General features: G+C 40.8%; 1 protein-coding gene across 5 annotated transcripts in view; it reads left to right on the top strand.

The window, feature by feature from the left end:
* LOC140397031 (beta-adducin-like) overlaps positions 1 to 26,104 on the top strand; it is a 402,797-nt gene that overhangs the window by 354,274 nt on the left and 22,419 nt on the right. The window lies entirely within an intron of this gene.

Below are 26,104 nucleotides of genomic sequence, written 5' to 3'. Positions count from 1 at the left end.
CACTGACACCAGCAGCTCCTGTCACTGAATCCCCACTGACACCAGCAGCTCCTGTCACTGAATCCCCACGATACCAGCAGCTCCTGTCTCTGAATCCCCACTGATACCAGCAGCTACTGTTAATGAATCCCCACTGATACCAGCATCTCCTGTCTCTGAATCCCCACTGATCCCAGCAGCTCCTGTCACTGAATCCCCACTGATACCAGCAGCTCCTGTCACTGAATCCCCACTGATACCAGCAGCTCCTGTCACTGAATCCCCACTGATACCAGCAGCTCCTGTCACTGAATCCCCACTGATACCAGCAGCTCCTGTGTCTGAATCCCCACTGATACCAGAAGGTCTTGTTAATGAATCCCCACTGATACCAGCATCTCCTGTCTCTGAATCCCCACTGATCCCAGCAGCTCCTGTCACTGAATTCCCACTGATACCAGCATCTCCCGTCTCTGAATCCCCACTGATACCGGCAGCTCCTGTCACTGAATCCCCACTGATACCAGCAGTTCCTGTCACTGAATCCCCACTGACACCAGCAGCTCCTGTCTCTGAATTCCCACTGATACCAGCAGCTCTGTCCCTGAATCCGCACTGACACCAGCAGTTCCTGTCACTGAATCCCCACTGACACCAGCAGCTCCTGTCACTGAATCCCCACTGACACCAGCAGCTCCTGTCACTGAATCCCCACTGACACCAGCAGCTCCTGTCACTGAATCCCCACTGATACCAGCATCTCTGTCACTGAATCCCCACTGATACCAGCAGTTCCTGTCACTGAATCCCCACTGACACCAGCAGCTCCTGTCACTGAATCCCCACTGACACCAGCAGCTCCTGTCACTGAATCCCCACTCACACCAGCAGCTCCTGTCACTGAATGCCCACTGACACCAGCTGCTCCTGTCACTGAATCCCCACTGATACCAGCAGCTCCTGTCACTGAATCCCCACTGACACCAGTAGCTCCTGTCACTGAATACCCACTGATACCAGCATCTCCTGTCTCTGAATCCCCACTGATCCCAGCAGCTCCTATCACTGAATTCCCACTGATACCAGCAGCTCCTGTCACTGAATTCCCACTGATACCAGCAGCTCTGTCCCTGAATCCCCACTGACACCAGCAGCTCCTGTTAATGAATCCCCACTGATACAGCTCTTGTCATTGAAATCACACTGATACCAGCAGCTGCTGTCCCTGAATTCCCACTGACACCAGCAGCTCCATCCCTGATTCCCCACTGACACCAGCAGTTCCTGTCACTGAATCCCCACTGATACCAGCAGCTCCATCCCTGAATTCCCACTGATACCAGCAGCTCCGTCCCTGAATTCCCACTGACACCAGCAGCTCCATCCCTGATTCCCCACTGACACCAGCAGCTCCTGTCACTTAATTCCCCACTGAAACCAGCAGCTCCTGTTAACGAATCCCCACTGACACCAGCAGCTCCTGTTAATGAATCCCCACTGATACCAGCAGCTCCTGTCACTGAAACCCCACTGATACCAGCAGCACCTGTCCCTGAATCCCCACTGACACCAGCAGCTCCTGTCACTGAATTCCCCACTGATACCAGCAGCTCCTGTCCCTGAATCCCCACTTATACCTGCAGCTCCATCCCTGAATTCCCACTGATACCAGCAGCTCCGTCCCTGAATTCCCACTGATACCAGCAGCTCCGTCACTGAATCCCCACTGATTCCAGCAGCTCCTGTCACTGAATCCCCACTGATACCAGCATCTCCTGTCTCTGAATCCCCACTGATACCAGCAGCTGTCCCTGAATCCCCACTGACACCAGCAGCTCCTGTCAATGAATCCCCACTGATACCAGCAGCTCCTGTCAATGAATCCCCACTGAAACCAGCAGCTCCGTCCCTGAATCCCCACTGATACCAGCAGATCCTGTTAATGAATCCCCACTGATACCAGCAGCTCCTGTCACTGAATCCCCACTGATACCAGCAGCTCCTGTCCCTGAATCCCCACTGATACCAGTAGCACCGTCCCTGAATCCCCACTGATACCAGTAATTTGTAACTTTGACAGCACAGGGGACAAACCTGATGAAAGGATGGTGAAAATGATTTAAAACTAATAACATAACACCCAGCCTTCCCGTGTACACCCAGCCTTCCCGTGTACACCCAGCCTTCCCGTGTACACCCAGCCTTCCCGTGTACACCCAGCCTTCCCGTGTACACCCAGCCTTCCCGTGTACACCCAGCCTTCCCGTGTACACCCAGCCTTCCCGTGTACACCCAGCCTTCCCGTGTACACCCAGCCTTCCCGTGTACACCCAGCCTTCCCGTGTACACCCAGCCTTCCCGTGTACACCCAGCCTTCCTGTGTACACCCAGGTACTTACTGTCTCTGTGTACACCCAGGCACTTACTGTCTGTGTGTACACCCAGGTATTTACTGTCTCTGTGTACACCCAGGTACTTACTGTCTCTGTGTACACCCAGGTATTTACTGTCTCTGTGTACACCCAGGTACTTACTGTCTCTGTGTACACCCAGGTACTTACTGTCTCTGTGTACACCCAGGTATTTACTGTCTCTGTGTACACCCAGGTACTTACTGTCTCTGTGTACACCCAGGTATTTACTGTCTGTGTGTACACCCAGGTATTTACTGTCTCTGTGTACACCCAGGTACTTACTGTCTCTGTGTACACCCAGGCACTTACTGTCTGTGTGTACACCCAGGTATTTACTGTCTCTGTGTACACCCAGGTACTTACTGTCTCTGTGTACACCCAGGTATTTACTGTCTCTGTGTACACCCAGGTATTTACTGTCTCCGTGTACACCCAGGTATTTACTGTCTCTGTGTATGCCCAGGTACTTACTGTCTCTGTGTACACCCAGGTATTTACTGTCTCTGTGTACACCCAGGTATTTACTGTCCCTGTGTACACCCAGGTATTTGTACCTGGTACCGTCTGTTACTATTTGAAACACAATTTTCTTTTTAGATTCAATACTGTATATCATTGGCATGCAGTTGTGCATAATATCTGTGTGTGTTTTTCAGTGTTATCTGTGTGTGTTTCTCAGTGTTATCTGTGTGTTTCTCAGTGTTGTCTGCGTGTTTCTCAGTGTTATCTGTGTGTGTTTCTCAGTGTTATCTGTGTGTGTTTCTCAGTGTTATCTGTGTGTTTCTCAGTGTTATCTGTGTGTTTCTCAGTGTTATCTGTGTGTGTTTCTCAGTGTTATCTGTGTGTGTTTCTCAGTGTTATCTGTGTGTGTTTCTCAGTGTTATCTGTGTGTTTCTCAGTGTTATCTGTGTTTCTCAGTGTTATCTGTGTGTGTTTCTCAGTGTTATCTGTGTGTTTCTCAGTGTTATCTGTGTGTGTTTCTCAGTGTTATCTGTGTGTGTTTCTCAGTGTTATCTGTGTGTTTCTCAGTGTTATCTGTGTGTTTCTCAGTGTTATCTGTGTGTTTCTCAGTGTTATCTGTGTGTTTCTCAGTGTTATCTGTGTGTGTTTCTCAGTGTTATCTGTGTGTTTCTCAGTGTTATCTGTGTATTTCACAGTGTTATCTGTGTTTCTCAGTGTTATCTGTGTGTGTTTCTCAGTGTTATCTGTGTGTGTTTCTCAGTGTTATCTGTGCGTTTCTCAGTGTTATCTGTGTGTTTCTCAGTGTTATCTGTGTGTGTGTCTCAGTGTTATCTGTGTGTGTTTCTCAGTGTTATCTGTGTGTTTCTCAGTGTTATCTGTGTTTCTCAGTGTTATCTGTGTGTGTTTCTCAGTGTTATCTGTGTGTGTTTCTCAGTGTTATCTGTGTGTTTCTCAGTGTTATCTGTGTGTTTCTCAGTGTTATCTGTGTGTTTCTCAGTGTTATCTGTGTGTTTCTCAGTGTTATCTGTGTGTGTTTCTCAGTGTTATCTGTGTGTTTCTCGGTGTTATCTGTGTGTGTTTCTCAGTGTTATCTGTGTGTTTCTCAGTGTTATCTGTGTGTGTTTCTCAGTGTTATCTGTGTGTGTTTCTCAGTGTTATCTGTGTGTTTCTCAGTGTTATCTGTGTGTGTGTTTCTCAGTGTTATCTGTGTGTTTCTCAGTGTTATCTGTGTGTGTTTCTCAGTGTTATCTGTGTGTGTTTCTCAGTGTTATCTGTGTGTTTCTCAGTGTTATCTGTGTATTTCACAGTGTTATCTGTGTTTCTCAGTGTTATCTGTGTGTGTTTCTCAGTGTTATCTGTGTGTGTTTCTCAGTGTTATCTGTGTGTTTCTCAGTGTTATCTGTGTGTTTCTCAGTGTTATCTGTGTGTTTCTCAGTGTTATCTGTGTGTTTCTCAGTGTTATCTGTGTGTGTTTCTCAGTGTTATCTGTGTGTGTTTCTCAGTGTTATCTGTGTGTGTTTCTCAGTGTTATCTGTGTGTTTCTCAGTGTTATCTGTGTTTCTCAGTGTTATCTGTGTGTGTTTCTCAGTGTTATCTGTGTGTTTCTCAGTGTTATCTGTGTGTGTTTCTCAGTGTTATCTGTGTGTGTTTCTCAGTGTTATCTGTGTGTTTCTCAGTGTTATCTGTGTGTTTCTCAGTGTTATCTGTGTGTTTCTCAGTGTTATCTGTGTGTTTCTCAGTGTTATCTGTGTGTGTTTCTCAGTGTTATCTGTGTGTTTCTCAGTGTTATCTGTGTATTTCACAGTGTTATCTGTGTTTCTCAGTGTTATCTGTGTGTGTTTCTCAGTGTTATCTGTGTGTGTTTCTCAGTGTTATCTGTGCGTTTCTCAGTGTTATCTGTGTGTTTCTCAGTGTTATCTGTGTGTGTGTCTCAGTGTTATCTGTGTGTGTTTCTCAGTGTTATCTGTGTGTTTCTCAGTGTTATCTGTGTTTCTCAGTGTTATCTGTGTGTGTTTCTCAGTGTTATCTGTGTGTGTTTCTCAGTGTTATCTGTGTGTTTCTCAGTGTTATCTGTGTGTTTCTCAGTGTTATCTGTGTGTTTCTCAGTGTTATCTGTGTGTTTCTCAGTGTTATCTGTGTGTGTTTCTCAGTGTTATCTGTGTGTTTCTCGGTGTTATCTGTGTGTGTTTCTCAGTGTTATCTGTGTGTTTCTCAGTGTTATCTGTGTGTGTTTCTCAGTGTTATCTGTGTGTGTTTCTCAGTGTTATCTGTGTGTTTCTCAGTGTTATCTGTGTGTGTGTTTCTCAGTGTTATCTGTGTGTTTCTCAGTGTTATCTGTGTGTGTTTCTCAGTGTTATCTGTGTGTTTCTCAGTGTTATCTGTGTGTGTTTCTCAGTGTTATCTGTGTGTTTCTCAGTGTTATCTGTGTATTTCACAGTGTTATCTGTGTTTCTCAGTGTTATCTGTGTGTGTTTCTCAGTGTTATCTGTGTGTTTCTCAGTGTTATCTGTGTGTTTCTCAGTGTTATCTGTGTGTGTTTCTCAGTGTTATCTGTGTGTTTCTCAGTGTTATCTGTGTATTTCACAGTGTTATCTGTGTTTCTCAGTGTTATCTGTGTGTGTTTCTCAGTGTTATCTGTGTGTGTTTCTCAGTGTTATCTGTGTGTTTCTCAGTGTTATCTGTGTGATTCTCAGTGTTATCTGTGTGTGTTTCTCAGTGTTATCTGTGTGTGTTTCTCAGTGTTATCTGTGTGATTCTCAGTGTTATCTGTGTGTGTTTCTCAGTGTTATCTGTGTGCGTTTCTCGGTGTTATCTGTGTGTTTCTCAGTGTTATCTGTGTGTTTCTCAGTGTTATCTGTGTGTTTCTCGGTGTTATCTGTGTGTGTTTCTCAGTGTTATCTGTGTGTGCTTCTCAGTGTTATCTGTGTGTTTCTCAGTGTTATCTGTGTGTGTTTCTCAGTGTTATCTGTGTGTTTCTCAGTGTTATCTGTGTGTGTGTTTCTCAGTGTTATCTGTGTGTTTCTCAGTGTTATCTGTGTGTGTTTCTCAGTGTTATCTGTGTGTGTTTCTCAGTGTTATCTGTGTGTGTTTCTCAGTGTTATCTGTGTGTTTCTCAGTGTTAGCTGTGTGTTTCTCAGTGTTATCTGTGTGTGTTTCTCAGTGTTATCTGTGTGTGTTTCTCAGTGTTATCTGTGTGTTTCTCAGTGTTAGCTGTGTGTTTCTCAGTGTTATCTGTGTGTTTCTCAGTGTTATCTGTGTGTGTTTCTCAGTGTTATCTGTGTGTGTTTCTCAGTGTTATCTGTGTGTGTTTCTCAGTGTTATCTGTGTGTTTCTCAGTGTTATCTGTGTGTTTCTCAGTGTTATCTGTGTGTTTCTCAGTGTTATCTGTGTGTGTTTCTCAGTGTTATCTGTGTGTTTCTCGGTGTTATCTGTGTGTGTTTCTCAGTGTTATCTGTGTGTTTCTCAGTGTTATCTGTGTGTGTTTCTCAGTGTTATCTGTGTGTGTTTCTCAGTGTTATCTGTGTGTTTCTCAGTGTTATCTGTGTGTGTGTTTCTCAGTGTTATCTGTGTGTTTCTCAGTGTTATCTGTGTGTGTTTCTCAGTGTTATCTGTGTGTTTCTCAGTGTTATCTGTGTGTGTTTCTCAGTGTTATCTGTGTGTTTCTCAGTGTTATCTGTGTATTTCACAGTGTTATCTGTGTTTCTCAGTGTTATCTGTGTGTGTTTCTCAGTGTTATCTGTGTGTGTTTCTCAGTGTTATCTGTGTGTTTCTCAGTGTTATCTGTGTGTTTCTCAGTGTTATCTGTGTGTTTCTCAGTGTTATCTGTGTGTTTCTCAGTGTTATCTGTGTGTGTTTCTCAGTGTTATCTGTGTGTGTTTCTCAGTGTTATCTGTGTGTGTTTCTCAGTGTTATCTGTGTGTTTCTCAGTGTTATCTGTGTTTCTCAGTGTTATCTGTGTGTGTTTCTCAGTGTTATCTGTGTGTTTCTCAGTGTGTTTCTCAGTGTTATCTGTGTGTTTCTCAGTGTTATCTGTGTGTGTGTCTCAGTGTTATCTGTGTGTGTTTCTCAGTGTTATCTGTGTGTTTCTCAGTGTTATCTGTGTTTCTCAGTGTTATCTGTGTGTGTTTCTCAGTGTTATCTGTGTGTGTTTCTCAGTGTTATCTGTGTGTTTCTCAGTGTTATCTGTGTGTTTCTCAGTGTTATCTGTGTGTTTCTCAGTGTTATCTGTGTGTGTTTCTCAGTGTTATCTGTGTGTGTTTCTCAGTGTTATCTGTGTGTTTCTCGGTGTTATCTGTGTGTGTTTCTCAGTGTTATCTGTGTGTTTCTCAGTGTTATCTGTGTGTGTTTCTCAGTGTTATCTGTGTGTGTTTCTCAGTGTTATCTGTGTGTTTCTCAGTGTTATCTGTGTGTGTGTTTCTCAGTGTTATCTGTGTGTTTCTCAGTGTTATCTGTGTGTGTTTCTCAGTGTTATCTGTATGTTTCTCAGTGTTATCTGTGTGTGTTTCTCAGTGTTATCTGTGTGTTTCTCAGTGTTATCTGTGTATTTCACAGTGTTATCTGTGTTTCTCAGTGTTATCTGTGTGTGTTTCTCAGTGTTATCTGTGTGTTTCTCAGTGTTATCTGTGTGTGTTTCTCAGTGTTATCTGTGTGTTTCTCAGTGTTATCTGTGTATTTCACAGTGTTATCTGTGTTTTTCAGTGTTATCTGTGTGTGTTTCTCAGTGTTATCTGTGTGTGTTTCTCAGTGTTATCTGTGTGATTCTCAGTGTTATCTGTGTGATTCTCAGTGTTACCTGTGTGTGTTTCTCAGTGTTATCTGTGTGTGTTTCTCAGTGTTATCTGTGTGATTCTCAGTGTTATCTGTGTGTGTTTCTCAGTGTTATCTGTGTGCGTTTCTCGGTGTTATCTGTGTGTTTCTCAGTGTTATCTGTGTGTTTCTCAGTGTTATCTGTGTGTTTCTCGGTGTTATCTGTGTGTGTTTCTCAGTGTTATCTGTGTGTGCTTCTCAGTGTTATCTGTGTGTTTCTCAGTGTTATCTGTGTGTGTTTCTCAGTGTTATCTGTGTGTTTCTCAGTGTTATCTGTGTGTGTGTTTCTCAGTGTTATCTGTGTGTTTCTCAGTGTTATCTGTGTGTGTTTCTCAGTGTTATCTGTGTGTGTTTCTCAGTGTTATCTGTGTGTGTTTCTCAGTGTTATCTGTGTGTTTCTCAGTGTTAGCTGTGTGTTTCTCAGTGTTATCTGTGTGTTTCTCAGTGTTATCTGTGTGTGTTTCTCAGTGTTATCTGTGTGTGTTTCTCAGTGTTATCTGTGTGTTTCTCAGTGTTAGCTGTGTGTTTCTCAGTGTTATCTGTGTGTTTCTCAGTGTTATCTGTGTGTGTTTCTCAGTGTTATCTGTGTGTTTCTCAGTGTTATCTGTGTGTTTCTCAGTGTTATCTGTGTGTGTTTCTCAGTGTTATCTGTGTGTTTCTCAGTGTTATCTGTGTATTTCACAGTGTTATCTGTGTTTCTCAGTGTTATCTGTGTGTGTTTCTCAGTGTTATCTGTGTGTGTTTCTCAGTGTTATCTGTGTGTTTCTCAGTGTTATCTGTGTGATTCTCAGTGTTATCTGTGTGTGTTTCTCAGTGTTATCTGTGTGTGTTTCTCAGTGTTATCTGTGTGATTCTCAGTGTTATCTGTGTGTGTTTCTCAGTGTTATCTGTGTGCGTTTCTCGGTGTTATCTGTGTGTTTCTCAGTGTTATCTGTGTGTTTCTCGGTGTTATCTGTGTGTGTTTCTCAGTGTTATCTGTGTGTGCTTCTCAGTGTTATCTGTGTGTTTCTCAGTGTTATCTGTGTGTGTTTCTCAGTGTTATCTGTGTGTTTCTCAGTGTTATCTGTGTGTGTGTTTCTCAGTGTTATCTGTGTGTTTCTCAGTGTTATCTGTGTGTGTTTCTCAGTGTTATCTGTGTGTTTCTCAGTGTTACCTGTGTGTGTTTCTCAGTGTTATCTGTGTGTGTTTCTCAGTGTTATCTGTGTGTGTTTCTCAGTGTTATCTGTGTGTTTCTCAGTGTTATCTGTGTGTGTTTCTCAGTGTTATCTGTGTGTGTTTCTCAGTGTTATCTGTGTGTTTCTCAGTGTTATCTGTGTGTTTCTCAGTGTTATCTGTGTGTTTCTCAGTGTTATCTGTGTGTGTTTCTCAGTGTTATCTGTCTGTGTTTCTCAGTGTTATCTGTGTGTTTCTCAGTGTTATCTGTGTGTTTCTCAGTGTTATCTGTGTGTGTTTCTCAGTGTTATCTGTGTGTTTCTCAGTGTTATCTGTGTGTGTTTCTCAGTGTTACCTGTGTGTGTTTCTCAGTGTTATCTGTGTGTGTTTCTCAGTGTTATCTGTGTGTGTTTCTCAGTGTTATCTGTGTGTGTTTCTCAGTGTTATCTGTGTGTGTTTCTCAGTGTTATCTGTGTGTTTCTCAGTGTTATCTGTGTGTGTTTCTCAGTGTTATCTGTGTGTGTTTCTCAGTGTTATCTGTGTGTTTCTCAGTGTTATCTGTGTGTGTTTCTCAGTGTTATCTGTGTGTGTTTCCCAGTGTTATCTGTGTGTATTTCACAGTGTTATCTGTGTGTGTTTCTCAGTGTTATCTGTGCGTTTCTCAGTGTTGTCTGTGTGTTTCTCAGTGTTATCTGTGTGTGTTTCTCAGTGTTATCTGTGTGTGTTTCTCAGTGTTATCTGTGTGTGTTTCTCAGTGTTATCTGTGTGTGTTTCTCAGTGTTATCTGTGTGCGTTTCTCAGTGTTATCTGTGTGTGTTTCTCAGTGTTATCTGTGTGTGTTTCTCAGTGTTATCTGTGTGTGTTTCTCAGTGTTATCTGTGTGTGTTTCTCAGTGTTATCTGTGTGTGTTTCTCAGTGTTATCTGTGTGTGTTTCTCAGTGTTATCTGTGTGTGTTTCTCAGTGTTATCTGTGTGTGTTTCTCAGTGTTATCTGTGTGTGTTTCTCAGTGTTATCTGTGTGTGTTTCTCAGTGTTATCTGTGTGTTTCTCAGTGTTATCTGTGTGTTTCTCAGTGTTATCTGTGTGTTTCTCAGTGTTATCTGTCTGTGTTTCTCAGTGTTATCTGTGTGTGTTTCTCAGTGTTCTCTGTGTGTGTTTCTCAGTGTTATCTGTGTGTTTCTCAGTGTTAGCTGTGTGTTTCTCAGTGTTATCTGTGTGTGTTTCTCCGTGTTATCTGTGTGTTTCTCAGTGTTATCTGTGTGTGTTTCTCAGTGTTATCTGTGTGTTTCTCAGTGTTATCTGTGTGTGTTTCTCAGTGTTATCTGTGTGTATTTCACAGTGTTATCTGTGTGTTTCTCAGTGTTATCTGTGTGTGTTTCTCGGTGTTATCTGTGTGTTTCTCAGTGTTATCTGTGTGTGTTTCTCAGTGTTATCTGTGTGTTTCTCAGTGTTATCTGTGTGTGTTTCTCAGTGTTATCTGTGTGTATTTCTCAGTGTTATCTGTGCGTTTCTCAGTGTTATCTGTGTGTGTTTCTCAGTGTTATCTGTGTGTGTTTCTCAGTGTTACCTGTGTGTGTTTCTCAGTGTTATCTGTGTGTTTCTCAGTGTTATCTGTGTGTTTCTCAGTGTTAGCTGTGTGTTTCTCAGTGTTATCTGTGTGTGTTTCACAGTGTTATCTGTGTGTTTCTCAGTGTAATCTGTGTGTGTTTCTCAGTGTAATCTGTGTGTGTTTCTCAGGTTTATCTGTGTGTGTTTCTCAGTGTTATCTGTGTGTTTCTCAGTGTTATCTGTGTGTGTTTCTCAGTGTTATCTGTGTTTCTCAGTGTTATCTGTGTGTGTGTTTCTCAGTGTTATCTGTGTGTGTTTCCCAGTGTTATCTGTGTGTTTCTCAGTGTTATCTGTGTGTGTTTCTCAGTGTTATCTGTGTGATTCTCAGTGTTATCTGTGTGTTTCTCAGTGTTATCTGTGTGTTTCTCAGTGTTATCTGTGTGTTTCTCAGTGTTATCTGTGTGTGTTTCTCAGTGTTATCTGTGTGTGTTTCTCAGTGTTATCTGTGTGTTTCTCAGTGTTATCTGTGTGTTTCTCAGTGTTATCTGTGTTTCTCAGTGTTATCTGTGTGTGTTTCTCAGTGTTATCTGTGTGTGTTTCTCAGTGTTATCTGTGTGTTTCTCAGTGTTATCTGTGTGTTTCTCAGTGTTATCTGTGTGTGTTTCTCAGTGTTATCTGTGTGTGTTTCTCAGTGTTATCTGTGTTTCTCAGTGTTATCTGTGTGTGTTTCTCAGTGTTATCTGTGTGTGTTTCTCAGTGTTATCTGTGTGTGTTTCTCAGTGTTATCTGTGTGTGTTTCTCAGTGTTACCTGTGTGTGTTTCTCAGTGTTATCTGTGTGTTTCTCGGTGTTATCTGTGTGTTTCTCAGTGTTAGCTGTGTGTTTCTCAGTGTTATCTGTGTGTGTTTCTCAGTGTTATCTGTGTGTGTTTCTCAGTGTTATCTGTGTGTGTTTCTCAGTGTTATCTGTGTGTTTCTCAGTGTTATCTGTGTGTTTCTCAGTGTTATCTGTGTGTGTTTCTCAGTGTTATCTGTGTGTGTTTCTCAGTGTTATCTGTGTGTTTCTCAGTGTTATCTGTGTGTGTTTCTCAGTGTTATCTGTGTGTGTTTCTCAGTGTTATCTGTGTGTTTCTCAGTGTTATCTGTGTGTTTCTCAGTGTTATCTGTGTGTGTTTCTCAGTGTTATCTGTGTGTGTTTCTCAGTGTTATCTGTGTGTTTCTCAGTGTTATCTGTGTGTTTCTCAGTGTTATCTGTGTGTTTCTCAGTGTTATCTGTGTGTTTCTCAGTGTTATCTGTGTGTTTCTCAGTGTTATCTGTGTATTTCTCAGTGTTATCTGTGTGTTTCTCAGTGTTATCTGTGTGTGTTTCTCAGTGTTACCTGTGTGTTTCTCAGTGTTACCTGTGTGTGTTTCTCAGTGTTATCTGTGTGTGTTTCTCAGTGTTATCTGTGTGTGTTTCTCAGTGTTATCTGTGTGTTTCTCAGTGTTATCTGTGTGTGTTTCTCAGTGTTATCTGTGTGTGTTTCTCAGTGTTATCTGTGTGTTTCTCAGTGTTATCTGTGTGTTTCTCAGTGTTATCTGTGTGTTTCTCAGTGTTATCTGTGTGTGTTTCTCAGTGTTATCTGTCTGTGTTTCTCAGTGTTATCTGTGTGTTTCTCAGTGTTATCTGTGTGTGTTTCTCAGTGTTATCTGTGTGTGTTTCTCAGTGTTATCTGTGTGTTTCTCAGTGTTATCTGTGTGTGTTTCTCAGTGTTACCTGTGTGTGTTTCTCAGTGTTATCTGTGTGTGTTTCTCAGTGTTATCTGTGTGTGTTTCTCAGTGTTATCTGTGTGTGTTTCTCAGTGTTATCTGTGTGTGTTTCTCAGTGTTATCTGTGTGTTTCTCAGTGTTATCTGTGTGTGTTTCTCAGTGTTATCTGTGTGTGTTTCTCAGTGTTATCTGTGTGTTTCTCAGTGTTATCTGTGTGTGTTTCTCAGTGTTATCTGTGTGTGTTTCCCAGTGTTATCTGTGTGTATTTCACAGTGTTATCTGTGTGTGTTTCTCAGTGTTATCTGTGCGTTTCTCAGTGTTGTCTGTGTGTTTCTCAGTGTTATCTGTGTGTGTTTCTCAGTGTTATCTGTGTGTGTTTCTCAGTGTTATCTGTGTGTGTTTCTCAGTGTTATCTGTGTGTGTTTCTCAGTGTTATCTGTGTGCGTTTCTCAGTGTTATCTGTGTGTGTTTCTCAGTGTTATCTGTGTGTGTTTCTCAGTGTTATCTGTGTGTGTTTCTCAGTGTTATCTGTGTGTGTTTCTCAGTGTTATCTGTGTGTGTTTCTCAGTGTTATCTGTGTGTGTTTCTCAGTGTTATCTGTGTGTGTTTCTCAGTGTTATCTGTGTGTGTTTCTCAGTGTTATCTGTGTGTGTTTCTCAGTGTTATCTGTGTGCTTCTCAGTGTTATCTGTGTGTTTCTCAGTGTTATCTGTGTGTTTCTCAGTGTTATCTGTCTGTGTTTCTCAGTGTTATCTGTGTGTGTTTCTCAGTGTTCTCTGTGTGTGTTTCTCAGTGTTATCTGTGTGTTTCTCAGTGTTAGCTGTGTGTTTCTCAGTGTTATCTGTGTGTGTTTCTCCGTGTTATCTGTGTGTTTCTCAGTGTTATCTGTGTGTGTTTCTCAGTGTTATCTGTGTGTTTCTCAGTGTTATCTGTGTGTGTTTCTCAGTGTTATCTGTGTGTATTTCACAGTGTTATCTGTGTGTATTTCACAGTGTTATCTGTGTGTTTCTCAGTGTTATCTGTGTGTTTCTCAGTGTTATCTGTGTGTGTTTCTCAGTGTTATCTGTGTGTTTCTCAGTGTTATCTGTGTGTGTTTCTCAGTGTTATCTGTGTGTATTTCTCAGTGTTATCTGTGCGTTTCTCAGTGTTATCTGTGTGTGTTTCTCAGTGTTATCTGTGTGTGTTTCTCAGTGTTACCTGTGTGTGTTTCTCAGTGTTATCTGTGTGTTTCTCAGTGTTATCTGTGTGTTTCTCAGTGTTATCTGTGTGTGTTTCACAGTGTTATCTGTGTGTTTCTCAGTGTTATCTGTGTGTTTCTCAGTGTTATCTGTGTGTGTTTCTCAGGTTTATCTGTGTGTGTTTCTCAGTGTTATCTGTGTGTGTTTCTCAGTGTTATCTGTGTGTGTTTCTCAGTGTTATCTGTGTGTTTCTCAGTGTTATCTGTGTGTTTCTCAGTGTTATCTGTGTGTGTTTCTCAGTGTTATCTGTGTGTGTTTCTCAGTGTTATCTGTGTATTTCTCAGTGTTATCTGTGTGTTTCTCAGTGTTATCTGTGTGTTTCTCAGTGTTATCTGTGTGTGTTTCTCAGTGTTATCTGTGTGTGTGTTTCTCAGTGTTATCTGTGTGTGTTTCTCGGTGTTATCTGTGTGTGTTTCCCAGTGTTATCTGTGTGTTTCTCAGTGTTATCTGTGTGTGTTTCTCAGTGTTATCTGTGTGTGTTTCTCAGTGTTATCTGTGTGTTTCTCAGTGTTATCTGTGTGTGTTTCTCAGTGTTATCTGTGTATTTCTCAGTGTTATCTGTGTGTGTTTCTCAGTGTTATCTGTGCGTTTCTCAGTGTTATCTGTGCGTTTCTCAGTGTTATCTGTGTGTGTTTCTCAGTGTTACCTGTGTGTGTTTCTCAGTGTTATCTGTGTGTTTCTCAGTGTTATCTGTGTGTGTTTCTCAGTGTTATCTGTGTGTTTCTCAGTGTTATCTGTGTGTGTTTCTCAGTGTTATCTGTGTGTGTGTTTCTCAGTGTTATCTGTGTGTGTTTCTCGGTGTTATCTGTGTGTGTTTCCCAGTGTTATCTGTGTGTTTCTCAGTGTTATCTGTGTGTTTCTCAGTGTTATCTGTGTGTGTTTCTCAGTGTTATCTGTGTGTGTTTCTCAGTGTTATCTGTGTGTTTCTCAGTGTTATCTGTGTGTGTTTCTCAGTGTTATCTGTGTGTGTTTCTCAGTGTTATCTGTGTGTTTCTCAGTGTTATCTGTGTGTGTTTCTCAGTGTTATCTGTGTGTTTCTCAGTGTTATCTGTGTGTTTCTCAGTGTTATCTGTGTGTGTTTCTCAGTGTTATCTGTGTGTTTCTCAGTGTTATCTGTGTGTTTCTCGGTGTTATCTGTGTGTTTCTCAGTGTTATCTGTGTGTTTCTCAGTGTTATCTGTGTGTTTCTCAGTGTTATCTGTGTGTGTTTCTCAGTGTTATCTGTGTGTTTCTCAGTGTTATCTGTGTGTGTTTCTCAGTGTTATCTGTGTGTGTTTCTCAGTGTTATCTGTGTGTGTTTCCCAGTGTTATCTGTGTGTTTCTCAGTGTTATCTGTGTGTTTCTCAGTGTTATCGGTGTGTGTTTCTCAGTGTTATCTGTGTGTGTTTCTCAGTGTTATCTGTGTGTGTTTCTCAGTGTTATCTGTGTGTGTTTCTCAGTGTTATCTGTGTGTTTCTCAGTGTTATCTGTGTGTTTCTCAGTGTTATCTGTGTGTGTTTCTCAGTGTTATCTGTGTGCGTTCCTCAGTGTTATCTGTGCGTTTCTCAGTGTTATCTGTGTGTTTCTCAGTGTTATCTGTGTGTGTTTCTCAGTGTTATCTGTGTGTGTTTCTCAGTGTTATCTGTGTGTGTTTCTCAGTGTTATCTGTGTGTGTTTCTCAGTGTTATCTGTGTGTATTTCTCAGTGTTATCTGTGTGTTTCTCAGTGTTATCTGTGTGTGTTTCTCAGTGTTATCTGTGTGTGTTTCTCAGTGTTATCTGTGTGTGTTTCTCAGTGTTATCTGTGTGTTTCACAGTGTTATCTGTGTGTGTTTCTCAGTGTTATCTGTGTGTTTCTCAGTGTTATCTGTGTGTTTCTCAGTGTTATCTGTGTGTGTTTCTCAGTGTTATCTGTGTGCGTTTCTCAGTGTTATCTGTGTGTGTTTCTCAGTGTTATCTGTGTGTGTTTCTCAGTGTTATCTGTGTGTTTCTCATTGTTATCTGTGTGTTTCTCAGTGTTATCTGTGTGTGTGTTTCTCAGTGTTATCTGTGTGTGTTTCTCAGTGTTATCTGTGTGTGTTTCTCAGTGTTATCTGTGTGTGTTTCTCAGTGTTATCTGTGTGTGTTTCACAGTGTTATCTCTGTGTGTTTCTCAGTGTTATCTGCGTGTTTCTCAGTGTTATCTGTGTGTTTCTCAGTGTTATCTGTGTGTGTTTCGCAGTGTTATCTGTGTGTTTCTCAGTGTTATCTGTGTGTTTCTCGGTGTTATCTGTGTGTGTTTCTCAGTGTTATCTGTGTTTCTCAGTGTTATCTGTGTGTGTTTCTCAGTGTTATCTGTGTGTGTTTCTCAGTGTTAGCTGTGTGTTTCTCAGTGTTATCTGTGTGTGTGTTTCTCAGTGTTATCTGTGTGTGTTTCTCAGTGTTATCTGTGTGTTTCTCAGTGTTATCTGTGTGTTTCTCGGTGTTATCTGTGTGTGTTTCTCAGTGTTATCTGTGTTTCTCAGTGTTATCTGTGTGTGTTTCTCAGTGTTATCTGTGTGTGTTTCTCGGTGTTATCTGTGTGTGTTTCTCAGTGTTAGCTGTGTGTCTCTCAGTGTTATCTCTGTGTGTTTCTCAGTGTTATCTGTGTGTGTTTCTCAGTGTTAGCTGCGTGTTTCTCAGTGTTATCTGTGTGTTTCTCAGTGTTATCTGTGTGTGTTTCTCAGTGTTATCTGTGTGTGTTTCTCAGTGTTATCTGTGTGTTTCTCAGTGTTATCTGTGTGTGTTTCTCAGTGTTACCTGTGTATGTTTCTCAGTGTTATCTGTGTGTGTTTCTCAGTGTTATCTGTGTGTGTTTCTCAGTGTTATCTGCGTGTTTCTCAGTGTTAGCTGTGTGTTTCTCAGTGTTATCTCTGTGTTTCTCAGTGTTATCTGTGTGTGTTTCACAGTGTTATCTCTGTGTTTCTCAGTGTTATCTGTGTGTGTTTCACAGTGTTATCTGTGTGTGTTTCTCAGTGTTAGCTGCGTGTTTCTCAGTGTTATCTGTGTGTTTCTCAGTGTTATCTGTGTGTGTTTCTCAGTGTTATCTGTGTGTGTTTCTCAGTGTTATCTGTGTGTTTCTCAGTGTTGTCTGTGTGTTTCTCAGTGTTATCTGTGTGTGTTTCTCAGTGTTATCTGTGCGTTTCTCAGTGTTATCTGTGTGTGTTTCTCAGTGTTATCTGTGTGTGTTTCCCAGTGTTATCTGTGTGTGTTTCTCAGTGTTATCTGTGTTTCTCAGTGTTACCTGTGTGTGTTTCTCGGTGTTATCTGTGTGTGTTTCTCAGTGTTATCTGTGTGTGTTTCTCAGTGTTACCTGTGTGTGTTTCTCAGTGTTATCTGTGTGTGTTTCTCAGTGTTATCTGTGTGTGTTTCTCAGTGTTATCTGTGTGTGTTTCTCAGTGTTATCTGTGTGTGTTTCTCAGTGTTACCTGTGTGTGTTTCTCAGTGTTATCTGTGTGTTTCTCAGTGTTATCTGTGTGTTTCTCAGTGTTAGCTGTGTGTTTCTCAGTGTTATGTGTGTGTGTGTTTCTCAGTGTTATCTGTGTGTGTTTCTCAGTGTTATCTGTGTGTTTCTCAGTGTTATCTGTGTGTTTCTCGGTGTTATCTGTGTGTGTTTCTCAGTGTTATCTGTGTTTCTCAGTGTTATCTGTGTGTGTTTCTCAGTGTTATCTGCGTGTTTCTCAGTGTTATCTGTGTGTTTCTCAGTGTTATCTGTGTGTTTCTCAGTGTTATCTGTGTGTTTCTCAGTGTTATCTGTGTGTGTTTCTCAGTGTTATCTGTGTGTGTTTCTCAGTGTTATCTGTGTGTTTCTCAGTGTTATCTGTGTGTGTTTCTCAGTGTTATCTGTGTGTGTTTCTCAGTGTTATCTGTGTGTGTTTCTCAGTGTTATCTGTGCGTTTCTCAGTGTTGTCTGTGTGTTTCTCAGTGTTATCTGTGTGTGTTTCTCAGTGTTATCTGTGTGTGTTTCTCAGTGTTATCTGTGTGTGTTTCTCAGTGTTATCTGTGTGTGTTTCTCAGTGTTATCTCTGTGTGTTTCTCAGTGTTATCTGTGTGTTTCTCAGTGTTATCTGTGTGTGTTTCTCAGTGTTATCTGTGCGTTTCTCAGTGTTATCTGTGTTTCTCAGTGTTATCTGTGTGTGTGTTTCTCAGTGTTATCTGTGTGTGTTTCTCAGTGTTATCTGTGTGTTTCTCAGTGTTATCTGTGTGTGTTTCTCAGTGTTATCTGTGTGTGTTTCTCAGTGTTATCTGTGTGTGTTTCTCAGTGTTATCTGTGTGTTTCTCAGTGTTATCTGTGTTTCTCAGTGTTATCTGTGTGTGTTTCTCAGTGTTATCTGTGTGTGTTTCTCAGTGTTATCTGTGTGTTTCTCAGTGTTAGCTGTGTGTTTCTCAGTGTTATCTGTGTGTGTGTTTCTCAGTGTTATCTGTGTGTGTTTCTCAGTGTTATCTGTGTGTTTCTCAGTGTTATCTGTGTGTGTTTCTCAGTGTTATCTGTGTGTGTTTCTCAGTGTTATCTGTGCGTTTCTCAGTGTTATCTGTGTTTCTCAGTGTTATCTGTGTGTGTTTCTCAGTGTTATCTGTGTGTGTTTCTCAGTGTTATCTGTGTGTTTCTCAGTGTTAGCTGTGTGTTTCTCAGTGTTATCTGTGTGTGTGTTTCTCAGTGTTATCTGTGTGTGTTTCTCAGTGTTATCTGTGTGTTTCTCAGTGTTATCTGTGTGTGTTTCTCAGTGTTGTCTGTGTGTTTCTCAGTGTTATCTGTGTGTGTTTCTCAGTGTTGTCTGTGTGTTTCTCAGTGTTATCTGTGTGTGTTTCTCAGTGTTATCTGTGTGTTTCTCAGTGTTATCTGTGTGTGTTTCTCAGTGTTATCTGTGTGTGTTTCTCAGTGTTATCTGTGTGTTTCTCAGTGTTATCTGTGTGTTTCTCAGTGTTATCTGTGTGTGTTTCTCAGTGTTGTCTGTGTGTTTCTCAGTGTTATCTGTGTGTTTCTCAGTGTTATCTGTGTGTGTTTCTCAGAGTTATCTGTGTGTGTTTCTCAGTGTTATCTGTGTGTTTCTCAGTGTTATCTGGGTGTTTCTCAGTGTTATCTGTGTGTGTTTCTCAGTGTTATCTGTGTGTGTTTCTCAGTGTTATCTGTGTGTGTTTCACAGTGTTATCTGCGTGTTTCTCAGTGTTATCTGTGTGTGTTTCTCAGTGTTATCTGTGTGTTTCTCAGTGTTATCTGTGTGTGTGTTTCTCAGTGTTATCTGTGTGTTTCTCAGTGTTATCTGTGTGTGTTTCTCAGTGTTATCTGCGTGTTTTTCAGTGTTATCTGTGTGTGTTTCTCAGTGTTATCTGTGTGTTTCTCAGTGTTATCTGTGTGTGTTTCTCAGTGTTATCTGTGTGTGTTTCTCAGTGTTATCTGTGTGTTTCTCAGTGTTATCTGTGTGTTTCTCAGTGTTATCTGTGTTTCTCAGTGTTATCTGTGTGTGTTTCTCAGTGTTATCTGTGTGTGTTTCTCAGTGTTATCTGTGTGTTTCTCAGTGTTATCTGTGTGTGTTTCTCAGTGTTATCTGTGTGTGTTTCTCAGTGTTATCTGTGTGTGTTTCTCAGTGTTATCTGTGTGTGTTTCTCAGTGTTATCTGTGTGTGTTTCTCAGTGTTATCTGTGTGTTTCTCAGTGTTGTCTGTGTGTTTCTCAGTGTTATCTGTGTGTTTCTCAGTGTTATCTGTGTGTTTCTCAGTGTTATCTGTGCGTTTCTCAGTGTTATCTGTGTGTTTCTCAGTGTTATCTGTGTGTGTTTCACAGTGTTATCTGTGTGTTTCTCAGTGTTATCTGTGTGTTTCTCAGTGTTGTCTGTGTGTTTCTCAGTGTTATCTGTGTGTGTTTCACAGTGTTATCTGTGTGTTTCTCAGTGTTATCTGTGTGTGTTTCACAGTGTTATCTGTGTGTTTCTCAGTGTTATCTGTGTGTTTCTCAGTGTTATCTGTGTGTGTTTCTCAGTGTTGTCTGTGTGTTTCTCAGTGTTATCTGTGTGTGTGTTTCTCAGTGTTATCTGTGTGTGTTTCTCAGTGTTACCTGTGTGTGTTTCTCAGTGTTATCTGTGTGTTTCTCAGTGTTATCTGTGTGTTTCTCAGTGTTAGCTGTGTGTTTCTCAGTGTTATCTGTGTGTGTTTCTCAGTGTTATCTGTGTGTGTTTCTCAGTGTTATCTGTGTGTTTCTCAGTGTTATCTGTGTGTTTCTCAGTGTTATCTGTGTGTTTCTCAGTGTTATCTGTGTGTTTCTCAGTGTTATCTGTGTGTTTCTCGGTGTTATCTGTGTGTTTCTCAGTGTTATCTGTGTGTTTCTCAGTGTTATCTGTGTGTTTCTCAGTGTTATCTGTGTGTGTTTCTCAGTGTTATCTGTGTGTTTCTCAGTGTTATCTGTGTGTGTTTCCCAGTGTTATCTGTGTGTTTCTCAGTGTTATCTGTGTGTTTCTCAGTGTTATCTGTGTGTGTTTCTCAGTGTTATCTGTGTGTGTTTCTCAGTGTTATCTGTGTGTTTCTCAGTGTTATCTGTGCGTTTCTCAGTGTTATCTGTGTGTGTTTCTCAGTGTTATCTGTGTGTGTTTCTCAGTGTTATCTGTGCGTTTCTCAGTGTTATCTGTGTGTGTTTCTCAGTGTTATCTGTGTGTTTCTCAGTGTTATCTGTGCGTTTCTCAGTGTTATCTGTGTGCGTTTCTCAGTGTTATCTGTGTGTGTTTCTCAGTGTTATCTGTGTGTTTCTCAGTGTTATCTGTGTGTTTCTCAGTGTTATCTGTGTGTTTCTCAGTGTTATCTGCGTGTTTCTCAGTGTTATCTGCGTGTTTCTCAGTGTTATCTGTGTGTGTTTCTCAGTGTTATCTGTGTGTGTTTCTCAGTGTTACCTGTGTGTGTTTCTCAGTGTTATCTGTGTGTTTCTCAGTGTTATCTGTGTGTGTTTCTCAGTGTTATCTGTGTGTTTCTCAGTGTTATCTGTGTGTTTCTCAGTGTTATCTGTGTGTTTCTCAGTGTTATCTGTGTGTGTGTTTCTCAGTGTTATCTGTGTGTGTTTCTCAGTGTTATCTGTGTGTGTTTCTCAGTGTTATCTGTGTGTGTTTCTCAGTGTTATCTGTGTGTGTTTCACAGTGTTATCTCTGTGTGTTTCTCAGTGTTATCTGCGTGTTTCTCAGTGTTATCTGTGCGTTTCTCAGTGTTATCTGTGTGTTTCTCAGTGTTATCTGTGTGTTTCTCAGTGTTATCTGTGTGTGTTTCTCAGTGTTATCTGTGTTTCTCAGTGTTATCTGTGTGTGTTTCTCAGTGTTATCTGTGTGTGTTTCTCAGTGTTATCTGTGTGTTTCTCAGTGTTATCTGTGTGTTTCTCAGTGTTATCTGTGTGTTTCTCAGTGTTATCTGTGTGTGTGTTTCTCAGTGTTATCTGTGTGTGTTTCTCAGTGTTATCTGTGTGTTTCTCAGTGTTATCTGTGTGTTTCTCGGTGTTATCTGTGTGTGTTTCTCAGTGTTATCTGTGTTTCTCAGTGTTATCTGTGTGTGTTTCTCAGTGTTATCTGTGTGTGTTTCTCAGTGTTATCTGTGTGTGTTTCTCGGTGTTATCTGTGTGTTTCTCAGTGTTAGCTGTGTGTTTCTCAGTGTTATCTGTGTGTTTCTCAGTGTTATCTGTGTGTGTTTCACAGTGTTATCTCTGTGTTTCTCAGTGTTATCTGTGTGTGTTTCACAGTGTTATCTGTGTGTGTTTCTCAGTGTTAGCTGCGTGTTTCTCAGTGTTATCTGTGTGTTTCTCAGTGTTATCTGTGTGTATTTCACAGTGTTATCTGTGTGTATTTCACAGTGTTATCTGTGTGTTTCTCAGTGTTATCTGTGTCTGTTTCTCAGTGTTATCTGTGTGTTTCTCAGTGTTATCTGTGTGTGTTTCTCAGTGTTATCTGTGTGTGTTTCTCAGTGTTATCTGTGTGTGTTTCTCGGTGTTATCTGTGTGTGTTTCTCAGTGTTATCTGTGCGTTTCTCAGTGTTATCTGTGTGTGTTTCTCAGTGTTATCTGTGTGTGTTTCTCAGTGTTACCTGTGTGTGTTTCTCAGTGTTATCTGTGTGTTTCTCAGTGTTATCTGTGTGTTTCTCAGTGTTAGCTGTGTGTGTGTTTCTCAGTGTTATCTGTGTGTGTTTCTCAGTGTTATCTGTGTGTGTGTTTCTCAGTGTTATCTGTGTGTGTTTCTCAGTGTTATCTGTGTGTGTTTCTCAGTGTTATCTGTGTGTTTCTCAGTGTTATCTGTGTGTTTCTCAGTGTTATCTGTGTGTGTTTCTCAGTGTTATCTGTGTGTGTTTCTCAGTGTTATCTGTGTATTTCTCAGTGTTATCTGTGTGTTTCTCAGTGTTATCTGTGTGTGTTTCTCAGTGTTATCTGTGTGTGTGTTTCTCAGTGTTATCTGTGTGTGTTTCTCGGTGTTATCTGTGTGTGTTTCCCAGTGTTATCTGTGTGTGTTTCTCAGTGTTATCTGTGTGTGTTTCTCAGTGTTATCTGTGTGTGTTTCTCAGTGTTATCTGTGTGTTTCTCAGTGTTATCTGTGTGTTTCTCAGTGTTATCTGTGTGTTTCTCAGTGTTATCTGTGTGTTTCTCAGTGTTATCTGTGTGTGTTTCTCAGTGTTATCTGTGTGTGTTTCTCAGTGTTATCTGTGTGTTTCTCAGTGTTATCTGTGTGTTTCTCAGTGTTATCTGTGTGTTTCTCAGTGTTATCTGTGTGTTTCTCAGTGTTATCTGTGTGTTTCTCGGTGTTATCTGTGTGTTTCTCAGTGTTATCTGTGTGTTTCTCAGTGTTATCTGTGTGTTTCTCAGTGTTATCTGTGTGTGTTTCTCAGTGTTATCTGTGTGTGTTTCTCAGTGTTATCTGTGTGTGTTTCCCAGTGTTATCTGTGTGTTTCTCAGTGTTATCTGTGTGTTTCTCAGTGTTATCGGTGTGTGTTTCTCAGTGTTATCTGTGTGTGTTTCTCAGTGTTATCTGTGTGTGTTTCTCAGTGTTATCTGTGTGTGTTTCTCAGTGTTATCTGTGTGTGTTTCTCAGTGTTATCTGTGTGTGTTTCTCAGTGTTATCTGTGTGTGTTTCTCAGTGTTATCTGTGTGTTTCTCAGTGTTATCTGTGTGTGTTTCTCAGTGTTATCTGTGTGTGTTTCTCAGTGTTAGCTGCGTGTTTCTCAGTGTTATCTGTGTGTTTCTCAGTGTTATCTGTGTGTGTTTCTCAGTGTTATCTGTGTGTGTTTCTCAGTGTTAGCTGCGTGTTTCTCAGTGTTAGCTGTGTGTTTCTCAGTGTTATCTCTGTGTTTCTCAGTGTTATCTGTGTGTGTTTCACAGTGTTATCTCTGTGTTTCTCAGTGTTATCTGTGTGTGTTTCACAGTGTTATCTGTGTGTGTTTCTCAGTGTTAGCTGCGTGTTTCTCAGTGTTATCTGTGTGTTTCTCAGTGTTATCTGTGTGTGTTTCTCAGTGTTATCTGTGTGTGTTTCTCAGTGTTATCTGTGTGTTTCTCAGTGTTATCTGTGCGTTTCTCAGTGTTATCTGTGTGTGTTTCTCAGTGTTATCTGTGTGTGTTTCTCAGTGTTACCTGTGTGTGTTTCTCGGTGTTATCTGTGTGTGTTTCTCAGTGTTATCTGTGTGTGTTTCTCAGTGTTACCTGTGTGTGTTTCTCAGTGTTATCTGTGTGTGTTTCTCAGTGTTATCTGTGTGTTTCTCAGTGTTATCTGTGTGTGTTTCTCAGTGTTATCTGTGTGTTTCTCAGTGTTATCTGTGTGTGTTTCTCAGTGTTATCTGTGTGTGTTTCTCAGTGTTATCTGTGTGTGTTTCTCAGTGTTATCTGTGTGTGTTTCTCAGTGTTACCTGTGTGTGTTTCTCAGTGTTATCTGTGTGTTTCTCAGTGTTATCTGTGTGTTTCTCAGTGTTAGCTGTGTGTTTCTCAGTGTTATGTGTGTGTGTGTTTCTCAGTGTTATCTGTGTGTGTTTCTCAGTGTTATCTGTGTGTTTCTCAGTGTTATCTGTGTGTTTCTCGGTGTTATCTGTGTGTGTTTCTCAGTGTTATCTGTGTTTCTCCGTGTTATCTGTGTGTGTTTCTCAGTGTTATCTGTGTGTTTCTCAGTGTTATCTGTGCGTTTCTCAGTGTTGTCTGTGTGTTTCTCAGTGTTATCTGTGTGTGTTTCTCAGTGTTATCTGTGTGTGTTTCTCAGTGTTATCGGTGTGTGTTTCTCAGTGTTATCTGTGTGTGTTTCTCAGTGTTATCTGTGTGTGTTTCTCAGTGTTATCTGTGTGTGTTTCTCAGTGTTATCTGTGTGTGTTTCTCAGTGTTATCTCTGTGTGTTTCTCAGTGTTATCTGTGGTGTTTCTCAGTGTTATCTGTGCGTTTCTCAGTGTTATCTGTGTTTCTCAGTGTTATCTGTGTGTGTTTCTCAGTGTTATCTGTGTGTGTTTCTCAGTGTTATCTGTTTGCGTTTCTCAGTGTTATCTGTGTGTGTTTCTCACTGATATCTGTTTGCGTTTCTCAGTGTTATCTGTGTGTGTTTCTCAGTGTTATCTGTGTTTCTCAGTGTTATCTGTGTGTGTTTCTCAGTGTTATCTGTGTGTGTTTCTCAGTGTTATCTGTGTGTTTCTCAGTGTTATCTGTGTGTGTTTCTCAGTGTTATCTGTGTGTTTCTCAGTGTTATCTGTGTGTTTCTCAGTGTTATCTGTGTTTCTCAGTGTTATCTGTGTGTGTTTCTCAGTGTTATCTGTGTGTGTTTCTCAGTGTTATCTGTGTGTTTCTCAGTGTTAGCTGTGTGTTTCTCAGTGTTATCTGTGTGTGTTTCTCAGTGTTATCTGTGTGTGTTTCTCAGTGTTATCTGTGTGTTTCTCAGTGTTATCTGTGTGTGTTTCTCAGTGTTATCTGCGTGTTTCTCAGTGTTATCTGTGTGTGTTTCTCAGTGTTATCTGTGTGTGTTTCTCAGTGTTACCTGTGTGTGTTTCTCAGTGTTATCTGTGTGTTTCTCAGTGTTATCTGTGTGTTTCTCAGTGTTATCTGTGTGTGTTTCTCAGTGTTATCTGTGTGTGTTTCTCAGTGTTATCTGTGTGTGTTTCTCAGTGTTATCTGTGTGTTTCTCAGTGTTATCTGTGTGTTTCTCAGTGTTACCTGTGTGTTTCTCAGTGTTATCTGTGTGTGTTTCTCAGTGTTATCTGTGTGTTTCTCAGTGTTATCTGTGTGTTTCTCAGTGTTATCTGTGTGTGTTTCTCAGTGTTATCTGTGTGTGTTTCTCAGTGTTATCTGTGTGTTTCTCAGTGTTAGCTGTGTGTTTCTCAGTGTTATCTGTGTGTGTTTCTCAGTGTTATCTGTGTGTGTTTCTCAGTGTTATCTGTGTGTTTCTCAGTGTTATCTGTGTGTTTCTCAGTGTTATCTGTGTTTCTCAGTGTTATCTGTGTGTGTTTCTCAGTGTTATCTGTGTGTGTTTCTCAGTGTTATCTGTGTGTTTCTCAGTGTTAGCTGTGTGTTTCTCAGTGTTATCTGTGTGTGTTTCTCAGTGTTATCTGTGTGTGTTTCTCAGTGTTATCTGTGTGTTTCTCAGTGTTATCTGTGTGTGTTTCTCAGTGTTATCTGCGTGTTTCTCAGTGTTATCTGTGTGTGTTTCTCAGTGTTATCTGTGTGTGTTTCTCAGTGTTACCTGTGTGTGTTTCTCAGTGTTATCTGTGTGTTTCTCAGTGTTATCTGTGTGTGTTTCTCAGTGTTATCTGTGTGTTTCTCAGTGTTACCTGTGTGTGTTTCTCAGTGTTACCTGTGTGTGTTTCTCAGTGTTATCTGCGTGTTTCTCAGTGTTAGCTGTGTGTTTCTCAGTGTTATCTGTGTGTGTTTCTCAGTGTTATCTGTGCGTTTCTCAGTGTTATCTGTGTGTGTTTCTCAGTGTTATCTGTGTGTGTTTCTCAGTGTTACCTGTGTGTGTTTCTCAGTGTTATCTGTGTGTTTCTCAGTGTTATCTGTGTGTTTCTCAGTGTTAGCTGTGTGTTTCTCAGTGTTATCTGTGTGTGTGTTTCTCAGTGTTATCTGTGTGTGTTTCTCAGTGTTATCTGTGTGTTTCTCAGTGTTATCTGTGTGTTTCTCAGTGTTATCTGTGTGTTTCTCAGTGTTATCTGTGTGTTTCTCAGTGTTATCTGTGTGTTTCTCGGTGTTATCTGTGTGTTTCTCAGTGTTATCTGTGTGTTTCTCAGTGTTATCTGTGTGTTTCTCAGTGTTATCTGTGTGTGTTTCTCAGTGTTATCTGTGTGTTTCTCAGTGTTATCTGTGTGTGATTCTCAGTGTTATCTGTGTGTGTTTCCCAGTGTTATCTGTGTGTTTCTCAGTGTTATCTGTGTGTTTCTCAGTGTTATCGGTGTGTGTTTCTCAGTGTTATCTGTGTGTGTTTCTCAGTGTTATCTGTGTGTGTTTCTCAGTGTTATCTGTGTGTTTCTCAGTGTTATCTGTGTGTTTCTCAGTGTTATCTGTGTGTTTCTCAGTGTTATCTGTGTGTGTTTCTCAGTGTTATCTGTGTGTGTTTCCCAGTGTTATCTGTGTGTTTCTCAGTGTTATCTGTGTGTGTTTCTCAGTGTTATCTGTGTGTGTTTCTCAGTGTTATCTGTGTGTTTCTCAGTGTTATCTGTGCGTTTCTCAGTGTTATCTGTGTGTGTTTCTCAGTGTTATCTGTGTGTGTTTCTCAGTGTTATCTGTGTGTTTCTCAGAGTTATCTGTGTGTTTCTCAGTGTTATCTGTGTGTTTCTCAGTGTTATCTGTGTTTCTCA

This window comes from Scyliorhinus torazame, chromosome 20 (genome assembly GCF_047496885.1).
Source record: "Scyliorhinus torazame isolate Kashiwa2021f chromosome 20, sScyTor2.1, whole genome shotgun sequence".
Taxonomy (NCBI): Eukaryota; Metazoa; Chordata; class Chondrichthyes; order Carcharhiniformes; family Scyliorhinidae; genus Scyliorhinus; species Scyliorhinus torazame.
Note: the sequence above shows the minus strand (reverse complement) of the source record. Positions and strands in the feature narration are given on the sequence as shown.